We start from the raw sequence: 18,082 nt of genomic DNA on the forward strand, positions 1-18,082 counted from the left end.
ACCCATCACTCTAGATGAGATTACATTTTCTATTTCTGCCTCTTAGGTAAAACATGATGAATAAGAGAACTTGTTAACATTTTATATAAACTGGTTCCTAACAAACACAAATTACAAGTAATCAATCATCGCAGGCCTAAACGACAAATAACCTGTCATATCCGCTGTATCCTAATACTATATCACCTGTCAATTCACTCCAAACTCAATTTGCACGATTGTGAATCAATCTTATAATGACAATGAATTATATCAGAAAGCAAAGGCATAAATGGCTTGTGAGGTCTGCTGCTGAATCCTGAGCAGATTTAAAAGTCTGACCCAGCCGAAAGTGAAAATTGTGTTTTTATAGCGGTGCCTCTAACCCTGGTGGACTCCGGTTTGTTTAAATCTGAATTATATATAGATCATTCGTGCCTGTCTTGTAAGAATTCCCATTTCCAGGATGAAACTATTTATGAACCTTACTGGTCCCATCTGCCTGCCTCCAGTAAAAAATTGATGAATTATGCATACATTAATAGCAGCTACATTAATAAGTCATGTGTTGATTGACAGAGAGGCATTCCTCTTCATTTCAACAGGATGTGCAAAGATTTACAAAATGAGATTTATTTCAGTGCAAAATGTCTGAACTTAAGTATTTATTTCATTTTTAAATAGCCTCTGGGTGTGTGTCTACACACATGCACAAATTTATTACTATTTAGCAAGAGGGTTTAATAATACTACTTCACTCAAAACAGTGATAGTCGCAAAAACATTACAAAATAAGATGATAATTTATATCTTTGTTCTCCAAAAAGTTTTATTGAAAAAACTTTATGTAAATACATATCCCACCTACAAAAGTCAAAAAGACCTGAGACTTGGCTAGTTGTTTCTTCTTAGATCCACAGACCCAAATCAAACCCGAAAGCAGTCATTTTCCTGAGGTAAATCTCAAAGGATTCTCCTTAATTTGGATGTCAAGAGGAAAACTTTCGCTCCTTTATTTCAAATCCCAAAGCATCTATTTAAAACCACCTGAGATGTGGACTGCAATTCCCCAAACACACCCCAAAATCCATCTTCTACGCAGGCAAAACAAACCACGGCCAATTTTATCCACATTGACAGATTACAGGGCTGCTGATCTTGTGAAAAAATGACTGCGACTAGCACTGCTGCTCGCCACAGTGGTTTCCCTTCTGTGTGAATTAGCAGCAGGAAAGTGAAAAGGCGTCTTATAAATGAGAGTCCCGACCATCATCCAAATCCCACATCTCCAAATCTCCCTCCATCTCTTTGGAGAGAACTGTGCAGAAAAAAGGGCTCTTAAAATATTGCCATTTTCTGTTTTACAGACAGTCTTTTCTCTTTGCCAGGTGATAAAAGAGAATGGTGAATGGTGCTGATACCCTTTGCACAATTAACAATCCTCAATGGCTGTACTTAAATTGACTTAGCTACCAAAGTTCCCATGTGTTTTATTTTTTAAAGAAATTAAAATGACAGCACCGGGATTGTGTTACAGGTATTAATGTGTAAGGAAAACAGATGCATTCTGAATGTTAATTGCTGTAGCATAGACTATAAAACCAGCTACTGAGGATGAGTAGGATAAGTTTCATAAAGGAAAAAAAATATCACTGCATTGAAAACGTGATTGCAGTGTACTGTACAGAACACTTGACTTTAAACATTTGTTTTCTTCTCTGGGATATCTCAGAATTTTAGATTCAGGAATTCATTTTCCTCTTTTCCTGGGGTAAATAAATGAAACAGGTGCTTGAAGCTGCTTTAAAATAATACTAATACTAATAATAATACTTTTGGATCTGTGTGTCAAGTAGCAGGCATCACTGTCACAGTGTTTAGAGTGAGCCAGCAGCTGTCTGAGATATCTGTGCTGTCTTGAAGTCTTTATGAAAAACACACAGCCTATCACATCACAATGAAATATCTTTTCAGACGCTTTTATTTTAATGGAAATGTGTAACATCTCATTATAGACTCCAAGGAGCACAGAGACACATGTATGGGGGCCAGAGCCAGAACAGAAGGATGATTTCATTTGGAGATGGACAGAGAAAGTTTATTATTGACATCTCTTAAACTGACAGTATAAGAAGAGAGTCACTATCTCAGTATGCATAAAAACCACACTGGCAAACAGGGAGCTACAGAATGGTCACAGGTGTAACTTCTTCATCACTCAGTAACACCAGAAACCCTGGAAATCTCCTCAAACAAACGATATGTACACAGAGTGGACAAAGCCTCTTAGTTGCCCTTTTGGGACAAAAGCCTGGAATTATGCAGTGCAATGCAGCCACGTCCCCGAACTTCCGAACCCCAGACTGGTCAAGAAAGCTTTTGAATTTACAAATCGGCTTCATTTTCAGACCATACTGTACCAGACATTCACCATAGCTGGCAAACAGACGTGGCCTGTATTTAACATTCAGGTTTTCCAAAGAATCTTGAGAAGCCAAGGTTTTTCGTGATGACGTATAACTTTAACCGTAACTGTTTGAAATCCAGCTGACATTCGGATCCAGTGGACTAGAGAGACTTGAGGGTTTGACTCAAGGCTGCTTTAAACACGAAACACACAATTTTGTGAATCAGGACTGACATTAAAGCAAATACCAACTTACCTGTAATCATTAGCTTCAGGTTGTGAGGACAAGCCGTATACAAAGCCAGACTGCCTCTAGACGAGTAGTTGATTTTCAAACAACCACAAAACATTTTACCATTACTAACCACACAGTTTCGAAAGAGGCAGAATATAGGAAAACACCATCTTACACAACCACTACACCCTAACCTCCCCTATTCCCTGAAACGATTCCTCTCCAAGTGTTCGTGAGCCTCTTGCACACTCATACTCTCGCACGCTGTGGGAGACTGTGAGACCCAGCGAGACGCCCTCTACTCGGTCACACACACGGACAAAGCAAAGCAGCTTGAGTATCTGCCTGAACAACCAGGGCCAGATGCACTGGGCTTGACCCCTGAGTTCATCTGGGATTCCACCAGCTGAAACACAGAGGGATTGGTCACGCCGTCTTCAATTAATTCCATTTGCATTAGTGCCTTCTTTGGGACCAGGGTTTGGAAATGGGAAAGCCAGGCTCATTCAAACTACAATAGGAGCAGACCAAGCCAAGCCAGCATCGACAGCAGAGGGGATAGTCCCTGCATCTCAAAAGGAACAGTGCATACCCATGAAAAGAGTTTACAGGAAGATAAATGCATAGGATCACTTTGTCAGATTTTAATTTACAGTTTAATATTTCCACTCCTAAAATTACAGGGTATTTATTTTCTTTGATTTGAATAATAATTATTCATATCAAACACTTGCAAACTCTTGCAATGATTTCCTGCAAATTAAGACTCTCAATCAGTTTTCCATGGCACAGCTTGTAGCAACGGTTGGTTATCAAAGACGCCTGAACAGTTCTTATATGCAAAGCAGCTATCTAGGAAAACCATATCTTCAGGGAGGGAAACGTATCTATTTTGATGTAAATTGTAGAGGTTTGTCTTTGTTTCAGTCTAACAGTAGCAAAGAAAAACTTGGTCCTTTTTGCAAGTGAGGTTTATATGTCTGTGAACAGAATGTACAACAAGCTCATGTTTTTTACACCTTTCTTTCTTATCCACTGTATATCTTACTGTGTTTGCAAGGGATCACTTTGATTTGTTTGAAACCGTTTGGCGTTTTGAATTGGTGAGGTCTATCAAATTCCAAGATCAGCATCGTTGAACATACATTCCTTTCCTTCAGTGTGGAGAAATGCAAAATGCCCACCATAATGCCTAAATGAAAATATCTTTAATGGAACAGAAAAGACTGCATTTGAAGACATGCAAAATTCAATATTTCCATAGACATGAGTGCAGTTTGCTTTGGAGACACTGAACGGTCAAGTGTTCCACGTTAGGAATGAGGAAAACCTCTGACTCCTAATGGAAAGCAAGATAAAAACAAACATGGCCTGAAGAGTGTATCTCCCTTTCTTTGTCCTGCTTTTGAAAGCAACACCAAAGCAGTTCAAGAGTAGATATGAGCTCTTTCATTTTCATTTATTCAGCTCTTTCATTTTCCATAAAAATTAATTAAAATGAACTCTAAAATATCCGATTCCATGAGCGCTAGACCTTGAATGCATAGGTAATTTCATAATAAATATTATAAGAATCATAATCATTATTTTTTGCATTTTATATACATCTTTTTTATCACAAAGGATCCCAAAGCACTTTACATATAAGACAAGTCCTACTTCATCTACCTCTGAGGTGCAGCACCCACCTGGGTGACACACAGCAGCCCCAGTGCACCGTAGTTCAGTGAAGTGAGAAATGCATTCATCAGTTGAATTAAGGTGGAACAGTGCCATTTGACCTAAAATGAACACGTAATCAGAACCGCAATTCGACCTCAGTTGCCCCTGGACAACACAGGGGCACTGGTTTGGAAAACCTGGTCCAGGAGGAACAGTGTCCCTTGTCATGTCATACACCTGGTTTTCCTTAGATTCCATCCTGCCACCCCAGTACTGACCAGTCTTGCTTAATGTCTAAGAGCTGGCAGGATCAGACTACAAGGTGGGAATGCTGCAGTTAGAACTAGAACAACAGGACTCTACAGCAAGGTGTTTACAGATGCAGAACTACTTTTATACTTCCTATTATGGGAGTGAGTGAGCTGAATAATTAATGTTTTGTCTATATGGTGCAGGATTAAGCTTGCAGGAATGAAGCTGTGTCAACGATGCAATGCCAACCTCATTTCTATTCCTAATAAACGCATGAAAGATATCAAGATATCATTCTGAAGTGCCACACTGCCCTGACTCACCCCATCACCACTGAAACTCAGGCAGTTCAGTTTGATGCCTCTAGTTAAACAATGTGTGGGTTACAGACAATTTTTCAGCCCTACTTAAAGACACTACTTTGGACTTGCAGGGGTTGGTGCAGTTGCCCCTGCACCTTGCTTGACTGCAGGAAGGGGGCAAGTAGAGACGCATTAATTACCCTAATTAACCCGGCCCCTGCAACACAAGTTCAGATCGCTGTACTGACGGCTGCTTTGACTAACCTGCCAAGAATAGCATAACTGTCCCTTCAAATAAATCCAAGATAATTACCAGTCTAGTTTACAGGGCTTCTGTGATGGTAATAATTAGCACTACTGTACGGAAGGTCACGCTAGACAATTTAGCTACGATGCTGGCTGCATGGCGATTGGGGTACAGGGAGGGACTCAGCAGCACTTTCCTGCAGCCCAGAGAATTGGGATTTCACAGCACAGCTTTGCTATTTTCTTCTTCCTTTTTATCTCTTTCTGCAGAGGAGATATTACAATAAAGGAAAAGGAAAACAGGGGAGAAAAATCATAAATATACCACGAGCAACAAAATGGGCCCAATTAAAACTGAATTACTGACAACTCAGAGGGACAAGAAGAGGGAGTGCCTTGAAGGAAAAATCAAATCTATCTGAATTCAGTCAAGCTAAAGCCCACAGAAAGAAGAATTTGCTGTGTGGCCATAGAGTATCGTATTTGTGTATTTGCATTTTTACTTATTGCAAAGCCCCTGCTGCTAAACAATTAAAAATTGTGCTGTGATAGCAAAGTGGCATGTTTCTTGAGTATGTTTGCATCTGATAAACCTCCCTCTACGAACGTAGCCTGGGAGGGAGGCTGACTGCAGCTTGCATGTGTTCTGGGACGCCGCGGCACTCAGGAGTGATCACTTAATGAGCAGAGGAGGATTCAGGAACAGAATTCAGTGGCACAAGTTAACACGTAAACACAGGCTCCTGACTCTATTTCTGTGTGCAGCCCCACCTCCAGAGGTCTGGTGCCTCATCTATTTTCACAGGAGGGACCTGCTCCTTCTCCCTTCCTTACCAATAACACCAGTGGTTGGCTTCTATTTTCACACCACTTCCAGCAACACGTCACATGCAGAAAGTGAGAGCTTGGTGCCTATACCCTGTGCTATTTTCACAAACAGGCGGCTTGTAAAAAAACACTTAATTAGCAATGTGTGAGATAGAATGGACTTGAGTTTTCCATCTCCTTTCATAGCTTCTTTGTAATAAACTGCAGTCTCTCTAAAACAGGAAGGGCAATATACAGGCTTTCCACAGTCAGAAATGTCTTCACAATAAATAGGTTCCATACAGCTGCGCTCAGTAAAAGCTAGCACTGTCAGTTCAATGCAGAATGAAATTCATAAACACCTTTATCCCAAAGACTTATGCTTTCTATCTTTCCAAAAGACAACTGTTTTGGTTTAAGAAAAAATAAAAGATTCAAGGTATTTTGATGAAGCCTTGAAGTACGAGTTTTGTAGAGTTGTCTGAATAATGGAATCTGCTCTGCACAAAGCCTTTCAATTATTTCCTCGATGTTCTACATTTTTACTTGCTACATTATGTTCATATCTGCTCCTCTTTATAATTCTGTCATTAACTTCTTGCAAGCTGCTTTATAAGATTTCTGAGTAGAGAAATGTGATGCTCTTGGTTATTGTGCTTGCATTCACACAGGTAACTATGTGAGAATTCAAGAGGGAGGTTAGTGTGTGAGCAAACACGCATCCTCTTACAGCAGGTTAGACTTCGAATTTACATCTTTTTCTTTAGCAACAGATCAATAAAACACCCAGATCATGTAATTCCTACTTTGCAAAAAAGGTCAGTTCAGAAAAGGAAATATTTTGTTTTGATGTCCTGGATTTTTATTATAATTATTATTTGATAAATAGGCTTCAAAACACAAATGCACAAATAAACTGTCACATTTGAAGACCGTAACCTATCTTCTTCCTTTTTTGAAGTTGCTAAGAAGTGTTGAGGGAAGCACTGTTAAGCACCCCTGATCCTTTTAAAGACGTTTTCATAATCCAGTGGAAGGGAGGCTGCAGCTTTAAGAGACTTAGGCTGGATTATTGCTAGTCCTCCAAATTAAACCAAAAGTCAGCTTTTTGTAGTTGCTCATGCAAGCTGCAGCTTGGCACAACCCACCAAAACAGAGGCTGCTGGAGAGCTATAATTAGAAATGCCCTCTCTGGCCCAACTGCCGTGGCTTGGGGCTCCCAGGTACATGGCCAGCCAAGCCCAGTTCCAACTTCCATCTCTCTGTTTACCCAACATGGCCACACACAGCGTCCAGCCTCCTGCCTCTACTCTCCACACTTTGCACCCTGTGCCGCTCAGCTGCGCTCTAAACAAATGACCTATCCAGGCTGGGCAGCATCACATGCACCTCTCTAGTCTCCTGGTGTCAACATGGCGTGGCCAAATCTGGGTTTATTTTAAAACACAGAATAATCATTTTAAAAAGGGTGGGAGAAGAGGGCACCTTTCCCTCTATGCCTCACTCTTGTGTACTAGCCTTGGTGCTCAAACAAATGCTTGTGCTGACACAGAGGAGGGAGGTGCTCTTATCTGCACTGAAACCAGAGTGGAAACAATGGCTTTGTAGGAGTAGCATGTGCAGCACGACTGCCTAATCTTTTCCATCAGAAAGATGGGGAAAGGAAGAGACATAAACATCCTATTGTAAATCTGTTGGACTGAGAAACATTAAAAATATAAGATGCATGCTACAAACAAAAGAACTGTGGTAACCTGACTAATATTAGAGATTTTCCTGTTCTTGTGTGATGCACTTATGGTAACTTGAACAGATGAACATAATACTTAAGCCAAACCCCTTAAGAGAGGGCCTTCATCACAACACCCATTTTTAGGATGCTCCCCAGACATTTTGAAATGCAAGAGCACTATGACTTAAATTGCACCTGTGGGCCTACAGCTGCACTGCTGCCGAATTACAGTGGCTCCTCCGGAGATAAACCCCAACCATTCTGTCTCCCATTAACCAGAGTGATGTTTGCATGGAGACAGGTGTGTGTGAGAGGGTGTTTGTGCTATTAGTGGTCTTGTCTGCTTTGTTTAGGTTAATGATCCCTCAGCACTTGTTTAGTCAAAGCATAGGAACAGACTCCATGGTGCCCTGGTCTAATTTCCCCTAAAGAGACATTAACTCCCCATCATTATAGGAGGGAAACAAGTTACAGGCTCATACTTCCTTCAACCTGGTAAAACTCATTCAGTTAAAGCCTAAATTGACAAATTGACAACAGCTGCCTGAAGTGATTGCTTTACAACAGGAGTTTAGAAAATAAAGTCTCCAGGTGAGAGTCAAAAGTACACCTTATCATGAAGTACTTTCTTTCCACATTTAAGTCACCTCCCTGCATACTGAGAATTGGTGACAGCAGCTCACACCTGTCTCATACCTGTTTTAGGTGGTGTCACAACTGCAGCTGTCTTTGTTAATAGCCATTACTATAATTAATGTTTCTCCACTCCAAAGACACCCAGCTGTAACTCTGAAGCAGTGACTCCAGTCTAGCAGTCTTACCTACTTCCTGAGCACCTGAGCTTGGCAGGAAGCCTGAGACTAGTCTGCACCAGACCAAAGAGTCCTCTTTCAATTCTGAATGTCCACATCCTTCAAGTGACACACCCGAATACATTTAAACATAGAAGGCAGAGCCAATGCAGAAATGGTTAAAAAGTGCACAGGAAAATGTTGTGACTAACATAGACATAGCTGGCATTTATCCAACAGAAATTCAGCACTTGTGCATCTACATGATTTAATCTCAAACTGATAAAGTATTGCAAAGTCTGGCTTTTTTAAATCATTTATCTGCCTTTTACTACCTCCAGACCTTCCATCCGTCTCCTCTGTGACATAAAGGAGTTGGGTACCGAGCTGGAATAAGGATTTTGGAGTTGTCACCGTGGACTGAGAGTCCTGTTGCTGGGAGGCCTGTACCCAGTCACACCCCATTAAGTAGGATGTGAGAGGCTGCAACAGATCATTACAGGGTCTGCCTTGTGTTCTGGAGATGAACAATGCACAATGATGGCTTCCTGCTGACTCACAGTCACCATGCTTCTGTCTTCTCACTTGCTAACTGCAGTACTGTACACACATGCAACACGCACAGCATATCTTATGGAAAATAAAGTCAGTGCATATGCAACAGGGATGTTTACTTTCAACTGAAAACAACAGCAGGAGTTGAATTCTTCATGTTAATTTCAGATAGAAACACAAGAAAACAGCAGAGGAATGTAACAGTCAGCTATTAATTGCCGACTGCTCTTATCTCTTCAGCATAAAAAACCCTTGGGAAGCAAACAAATATATGAACATTTTTATCTCTCAATTTGATTCTTTTTAACGAACAGGGTCACAAATCATGACAATGTCCACTTCATCCCTATTAACCTTGCCTGATTTCTACATTTTATGTCTTTAAATTCTTTTACACGAGAAGAGTTAAAAGTGATGCAGTAGTTAGTTGTCTCAGGTCAGCATAATCAAGAGCTGGATTTGTAAATAGACACATATATCGCAAACTGAGAAAATCTGCTTCAGCACCACTAAAGATCTCTGTTCTGCTGCACAGACTCCAGCCATTTCGCAATGCATGCTGAGTCTGACATTTAATCAGATGAGGGAAAATGTTAATAAACTTCTTCCTCCTCCCTCTCTGTGTCAGGGAAAAACAGGACACTTCAAAAGGTCACTCACTGCTGGTGCCTGGCTTTGCCTCAGCTAAGAAATGGCCATCATTTGATATCAGGTCTGAACTTGTAGACATTTCTTACAGCTCAGCATCATTGTAACTGTATGGCATTATGCTATAAGGTTGTAAGGTTACAGGACACATCTGACAATCACACAGTCCACGTAGAATCCTTTAATTACTGGGTACACATGTGCAACAGCAGTGGAATAAATCCGGGACTCTGCCCATTTCCAACCTTTTAAGCATCTTTACTCATGAATTTTAATTAATACCTTTCTCCTCTTGCATTCAAGCTAAATTAAATTCTGCTGCTTTATCACTAAGTGTGCTCAAATAATGATGCTAATTCAAAGTTATAATTAGATTTTTTAATGTTTCATATGCAAGGCATGGTAAGACTTCAGCTGTGTTTTTCTATGCAGTGGATATATATATATATTTTAATTTCCCTGAAGACAAATAACTCCATCATCCTCCAACCAACACAAGCATTCCATATTTCCAAAGATACACTAACCCTGTGTGTCTTATCAGCTGTAAGAGGAAAATACTCAAGGATGACATGTCCATTCCCACAAACCTGACATGGTAAATTAAGTGGAATCGCACATTTTTCAAATGCGATTCGGTGTCTGAGATCCATAGAACACATACAGATTATGAATATTCATCACCATGCACCCATATCCGGTTTTAATATGTCAAACAAGTTGTGCAAAACATTTCATTTTAATCCCACTACCCTGCACGAACGCTACAGCCGTGTTCAATTTTTTAAAATTCATGATGGTCGCCAAAGACAGTCGAATCCCATCCCTCTGACTGGCTGTGTACACTGGCCCAAGCGATAAAATTGTTTCTGAAATATTGATGAAGAGAGGGGTGCGGCACTGCAGCCCCTCCTGAAGGCCTGTGGCAATGGCAACTGGTCTAACTTGTGTTAAAGAATCTAGGCCGACCTCTCGGATCCTATTAATTTAACTGCAGGCGTTTTGAAAGCTGGCACTGAAATCTGTGCTAATGAGAGATGAGGTTAGGAGGGAAAAATCATTTAATTAAGTTATTTTTTCTCTCCTGCAATACCCTGCCCGAGGATTTCTCAAGACCAGTGCCGTTTTACTAGGTCTGGTTTCACTTGTTACACTCTTAAACAAGCATGAGTCACAACTCATAATAATATCACGTATCAGATAATGTCTTCATGTCAGAGAGAGTGGAGTGCTTCTTGTTACACTTAGTTTGTATAAAATACCATTTTAAAAAGTGTGAGTAGCATATTTATCAAGAGATTTATTAGCCTGAAAATCAAAGAACAGTGAACAAATACTTACTTGAAAGAGTTTAAGGCTTTACACAGTGCACATGCCCCACTTATATCCTGCTAGGAGTATTGTTTTACTTTCTTAAAACAAGTAAGTGATTTTGAGAAGTCTATATGCCTCCTGCAGTCTTCTGCGGTTATCTTTTAATATTTTTCTAGGCAATATTCTACTTAAATACTGCATGAGATTTGATTAGGTTGGCTCCAGTTTGAAAACAGAACAATATACCAGTGTTTCATCTGACACCCTGCGTGTTGTTTTTTTAAAATTGTCACACGCCTGAAGACCCACAACCACAGCATTGTGCTCTTCCTTCTTTCTTCTTACTTTTCAATGGGTAATGGACCTGTCCTTGTTCCTTGCACACAAACAAGCTGACCTTTTTCTGGAGAGCAGTCAGGACCAGAAATCTGTTGAGGAGGTGGGGGCTCCAGAGCTCTGGGACAGTAAAAGTGTCCATTCAGGCTGCAGACTGAGCCCTGCAGTCCATGGACTGTCGCTGGCAGTCTGTGAGTGGGGGGGCACTGCTGGCCAAGGGCCATCAGGGTGGAGGTGGGCTTAAGCCAAGCAGGGGATTCCCAGCCCCTCGCTGACAAGGGACCCCAGCCAGGCTCCCAGGCACCAAGGGCGCCGTCACTCCTCCGATCCTCCAGGAGCCCCCAAGCCTGTGACTCCCAGAGTGAACAGAAAGGGGACAGCTCTGACTGGGAACATCTGGGAGGGAGGAAAACACAATCCTGCTTCCTCCTGTGCTGGTATGTGGGCTGAAACGGTGAGCAGAGGAACAGCTGGCAGCTCCAAACTGACAGGTGCATTAAAAAGAGAAATAGCTGGAGGTTGTCCGTTTTCAGAAATGTTAAGCTCTTTGATGTCACTGCTTTAAAATACACTATATGAATGTGTATTATTAGTAGTGGCACTCAGAAAACAGGTAGAAGGCCCTCACAGTCAGTCACTGAAAGCGTGCACAAGTACAGTACATTTACCTAACGGTCCCTCTGTAGAACAGCAATCATCAAAGAGTTAACCTGCTCTGAATTCCCCTTGTAACCTTTGGAATGCTGCCATTCATTAAATTTAACATGCATTGACGTTCAGAAGCCTTTTTACTGCAATTCTAACCTCATGGTTGTATTATGAGTCATATTTCAACAGAAGCAATTTTTTCTTCTCTGCTGTTTGATTAATATAATTTATCAGGGCTACTTTTGGATGCACTTCTTTTTGCTCAATTTTTTTAAAAGTATCTTATTTGAAATTCCTGGAGAAGCTGAAGAAGGCATAGCTGATAAATTATTAATATATTACATTATTGCATAATATTAGGTAAAAGCAGGGAATACAAAACAAGAAAATGACAGGTTATTTCAAAGGTTGTCATGGTGCAGAAACACTGTACAAGTCCCAGAACTCTGAAACCAACTGCATCAGCAACTGTAAGCTATCTGCTGAGTAAAATTCAAGTTTACTTAATTTGGCAAAATTGTTTTTTAATGCATTGGCTTTCTGTCGTTTGTGATGTTCACAATCCAGCATCAAACAAATTATTCATGTCCGTGTCCACACTTCTGTTTTACAGAAGTCACTGTTATTGTGTGGGACATAGGTACACTACAAAGTCAAACTAAAAGGCTTTAGATGGTCTGAGGGCATTGCTTAAGTGTATCCAATGCCTGACGCTGCACAGAAAACACACTTTAACAGAATCTAATCACAAGGGGGGCAAGAAGGGGCAGCCTTGTGATGTAACTGCTTTTCATCTGAAATAATAAATGTTTATTCTACGTTCATTCTAATACCTTACCTAACTTTAGAAATACTCCTCTAACAGATGATTTGAATTTCCTTTTTTTGGTCAGATGGTTACTCCGAATCTTTCCACAATCATAAATACTGAACATTGGTCACAGTGCTGAAAAACACGATGTTGAAGGAAGTAGAAACAAAGGCTGCCTTGCACCACACAACATTTTCTTTCTGAATTACCTGCAAGCCAAGCTGTAGCTAAATTCTAAAGGACAGGAAAGTTCTGCACTGTCACAAAGATCTTAAAAACAGCACTAAAGGTACATTTTCTTTTCGTGTCTGGAAACCTGTGGCAGGCTGGGAGAGTGTAATCAGGAGAAGTTTTTTTTTAAATTGAAAATATCATTAAAACTGAAACTGTGCTTACATCCCCATCGGAGGGGCATTTAACCCTAAGGGCAGGATAAAAAGGGGCCAAGGAATTGTCTATCAAAGCCTTTTTTAAAGCAGATCTCAGGGCTCTGATTCTTGCTGCTGTGACGCCTTTCCTGACTCCTGTCTTTCCAGTCATTATTTTTAAGCCTTCCCTACGTGAGGCTGTTCCGAGCCACTGCACAGAGCAAGTCAACAGCATGTCTCCTTACAAACAGGATGTAGTGACACGCGTGTGTCACTCTGTGTCAAGCCAGCCGGTTTTGACACTGGTGCCCATGTCTACATGCACCAGTCCAAACAAGAGGCTGGAGGCCTTGGGGAGCTGCACGGCTTTCAGCACTCCACTGTGGCTTGCTCGCCTGTGGTTAAGTATTTACACATCCCTGAAGAACCACAGAAAAACCTGCATCATAAAATTTGTGTATTCTAGCAAAAAATAGCCTGTGACATTTTCACAAACATGAATAAACATTTTCCATATTTCTGGAGTGCTTTACAAAGGCCGAAAGGGTTTGTCGCTTTGCTGTTTAGAGCAGCACACTCCCCTCTTATTTATCTTTTCGCCGAACTGAAAAGACTCCATAGAACCAGAATCAGACATAACAATAAGTTACTAATGCATCTGCATGTATTCAAGCAGTGTGCACATTGGAAAGCACTTCAGATAAAATACTGGAGCTTAACATTCACCTAAAGCACAAACATGAAGTACACAACACTTGAACCCACTGAGCACACAAAAACACATTCAGGTTCAAGCAACTGAAGATGCCATCTGCAATTTTTAGAGAGTTTTTTATGAAGCCAGTAATGTTTCTGTTCTCTTCCGGCACTGTGTGGAGCTTCATACTAAAACTGTTGAAATCTTTGTATCTAATCAGTGATCCTGAGCTCAATGAAGTCTGTGCACAAAGCCTCTCAGAGAGACAATGTACTGTGACCTTTACTTTATCTTGTATGGGATTTAAGCAGATTAATTGGATTAGCTTGATGAAATTTGGAGAAGTGCAAAACCTTCCGTCTTTAATAAAACCAGTTTGGCTAAAATACAGTAAAAAATGTTTTTTTTTACATATTTATTTTTTTATAGCTACTGAGGCACAAAAAAAGAGGTTTGGCAACACAGATAATCTGAAGAAGTAACAAATACTAGAAATGGACCTGCAAACTCAGTGTGAAGAAGGAAGGTCCTACAATGACATTTCTTAAGGAGTAAGGTCAAACAACCTGGCAAACTGCAGCAGAGTCCAATTAGGACTCATCATAGGAAATCTGCAAGTGCAATTAGCACATTTAAAAATTTTGCAGACTAGACGTGCTTATACTATAGCACCTCTCAGCACAGCCCACAGGGGACCGTCCCGCAGGTAGAGGGGATGAAGCTCATAGCGCTGCAGAGACAGACACCCCTGTGAGGTCCAACAGCACTGACCCCCAGCCAACAAACCTGCACAAGCCAGTGCTCACAGCACGTGGGGTAAATGTGTGCCCCTCTGAACTGCACTGCCAAACATCACATACAGTTTCTGCGCATGATAAACCCTATCGAGAAAACATATTATTACTGTTGTTGTTATTATTAGTAGTAGAATTCATTTCTAAAATAAGGCTTCAATTATACACTTGAGAGCATGATTCCACACGTCTGACACAAGAAATGTGGCCATTTCTCCACAGCTGTCTGTATCTGTGGAGTCCTTTCACAGTAGCACTCTGAAACTCTGTGATGGTTAGGGAGCCAGACAGGAAAAATCAGTTTGGTGAAAATATACGAATACCACATTGAATTAATTGTCATGTTATTGCTTATTTTACTCATCGACGTTCTAGGCCCACTGCTAGAAAATATTTTAAAAATTTGTTTGATTACTTATTTAAAAGTCTATGTTGCAAGATACTTGAAACTAGTTCTTAGCTTTTTACTTACTAAACAGCAACTCCTTGAAGTCTTCGAACAATGATTTCAGACATGACTCTACGGAATATTTTGTGTGCTACAGATCAAATTGCTCTCCTTTATCAAGCAGCAAAACCTACAAATTGAACAGTATGTGCCATATGCTTGCAATACATTTCCAGTAGCAACCTTTAGTGAAGGAGAATGTAAGCATCTGGAAGAGAAGCACTTACATTTTCAAGACAACAAAAAACCGCAGAACTTGTTAATGTAAATAAAAAGGAATTCTGAAAATGAAAAAATGTTAGCAAATCCATGGACTGTGCTGCATGATAATAAGTATTACAATTTGCTGACTATACTGTACTTATTTAACCTTGATAAAGTTATGTGTGTATACGAAAGAGTAGAATACAAAGAACAAAAACAAAGATTACTGAAGAAATATTTAAGCCATCAAACAGCCTTTAAAAGCAAAATGTTGTGAAATGTGGGAATTAAATGGGTTTTTTGGTGTTTTTGAAACACTGATGTAGACAAGCATACAAAAATGAAGTGAAGACAAAAACCACGGGAGAAGACAGATGTCTCTTGCCTTCTTAACAATCTACCTGACCACCTCATTATTTAACTCTGCTACAGTTCGCCACCTCCTCCACTTCCACACGCACAGGGTAGAATCTATGGGAATTGCAGTCAGCTAGATATCTTTAAGAGTGCCCTCTTTGTGCGTTTGAAACATTTGGAACAATTGTTTAACCAGGGGAGGCTTCTTCAGGGATTTACGGAACGTTCCTCAAGAGTGAGATATTATAAATGAATGGCAATTACTCGAGGCTTACTCTGAGCGTCTCAGCTACTGCCTATTGTTGTCCCTGGCTTGTCCCCGTTCTCCCCAGCATGTGTCTGCTTGTTTGTGAAGTAGCGTCTGTGCTCTGCACACGCAGTCTCCAAGCCTGGTGTTGAGCCATGGGGCGTCTCATCCTAATAAGAGTTTTGCATACTTGACAAAGGCTGCTGCCTTGGTGATCCAGCTCAGGAATCTTAAAGAGCCACCAATCAGCACACACCCGTGACATCTGCGACGATGGCCTAATCCCGCAACAAATCAGGCTCTATCACTGAAATGATTTAGCATCTTAGTTCCACACGTCCTGTTGTCAATCCTAGGGAATTTGATAATACAGATTCCAATATTCCCAAGATTATGGTAATATGTTTTTTCTCCTGTCTTTCATCAAAGGCTTTTTCTTTGTTATCCCTGTCTCATCAGAGCTGATTACAGCTTGATGGTTTAACAGTGTTACACACAATGGCTCTCACTTGTATTTCTACAAATAATTATTCGATCTGTTGTGAAGGAGACCTGAAGCTGTGGTTCTTGAACTATGGGTCGCGGCCCAGAGTGGGTCGTGTATACCATTGTCAGACTTATCACGGCACGGCTCCTCTCAACAGCCTAAAACTGAGGTCTCTGGGGTCTTTTTTCCAGGCTCACACTGCTGCCACTGCAGCACTTTTTACTTAAAACTTTTTTAATGTATTTAACATCCATGAAATCTAAGCATCAGCCCACCTGACAATTGCAATTTCTACACATTCACCTGAAATTATGCCAAGTGGAAAAAATTTGAACTTTGGGACTGAGAGGCAGATTGCTGCTTTGATTTAAGATTTTTTAATCAATTACACCTCTCATTTTCTTTCATGTAAAAAGGTACTACCACAAGCAAATCTCTGAAATGTATGATTCAGTGCCTTGAAATTAGGAACAAAGCCACAACTACTGTATAACATGGAAATTAGCAGAACGTTATGCATTCCCTTGTGCATTATCATTATCTCTTACCGTTATGACAAAAAACACATGTAATGTCTTTAAAAGAGAACACCGGTCACATCCTCCAGCATGCAGACCTCTATACGACTCATTCCACTGCCCAATTTCTTGACGTTTTTTCAAAATGCTGAAAGACTTATAGCATCTCTGCTTGATCGGTCATTGACATCCCCACCCCCACCTCCTTCCCTCTCCCTCCCTCTCCATCACCTCCTCATTTCCCTTCTCTGTGCGAAGGCCCTGGCTGTCAGGGGGGAGCAGCTTGTCAGCGTCACGGGCAGAGCGGAGCATGATGAAACATGTATGCAAAGCAGCCCCTGAGCTGTGGTGCCGACGGATGCAGCAATCAGAAACGAAGAGAATGAAAAAATAAGCTCGTTCCAGATGCCCGGTATCACAGCACAGACTCTCCTAATGTCAAACATCAGATGCCTAAGCTTTGCATACTAGGCAACAAAATCAATCTGCTACTTTGTTTTGTGCATTTTTCGTCATTGCTTTTTCATTAGTGTGGACAAGCAGAGGCTCTCTAATCCCACTACAAAGGTGGCTTTATTGGATGCTTAAGCCCCAGTTCTTCACCACGTCTGGTGTTACTCCACAGTATAATTCCTCCATGTTCTCTTCTTGCACACCGTGCTCTGTCAGCCTCAGGTGACGCGCGAGCTACCTGCCGATAAATACAGAAAGAGTGCAATCCGCTGGCCTCATGAGCTCAGCCACAGCTGGGCAGCCTTCATGTTGGCAGGTTCAAAGAGCTGCTATTGACGCCCTTTACTCCTTCCGACCATGGGCCCAGGCGTCTGACCCAAATCACAGAGCTCATAACACGCTCCAAGAAGAGCGATAAATCAGCCATGTCAAAGGCTGTGTCTCACTGATTGATGATAACAGGAAAAAATAATTTGATCAATGAATCCATAAACTAATGGCCTGGTTTTCTCCCACAAGAATTTGGCCTTGGGTGAAGTAATGTGTCAGTTCACAAAGAACTAAACACTGTTTTAACTTTAACTTGCCAAGCAATAGACCAAATGCAGAGGTCATCATACACACTGATATCAGTAGCCCAGTTCACACAGTCAGAAATCCACAAGTTAAGGGTAAACTGTCCAGCACAACTTTCCACTTGGGCACTTTCCACAACAAAGCCTTTCTGCTCAATATAATGAAGAGGCTCATGAAAGTAAAAAAACACACACAGAGTACATCTTGA

At 40.9% G+C, this 18,082-nt stretch overlaps 1 protein-coding gene across 4 annotated transcripts in view; it reads right to left on the minus strand.

Annotated features, from left to right (window-relative positions):
- Nucleotides 1-18,082, minus strand: part of pcdh19 (protocadherin 19) — a 59,874-nt gene that overhangs the window by 31,884 nt on the left and 9,908 nt on the right. The window lies entirely within an intron of this gene.

Source organism: Lepisosteus platostomus, chromosome 10, assembly GCF_059453375.1.
Source record: "Lepisosteus platostomus isolate fLepPlt1 chromosome 10, fLepPlt1.hap1, whole genome shotgun sequence".
NCBI lineage: Eukaryota > Metazoa > Chordata > Actinopteri > Semionotiformes > Lepisosteidae > Lepisosteus > Lepisosteus platostomus.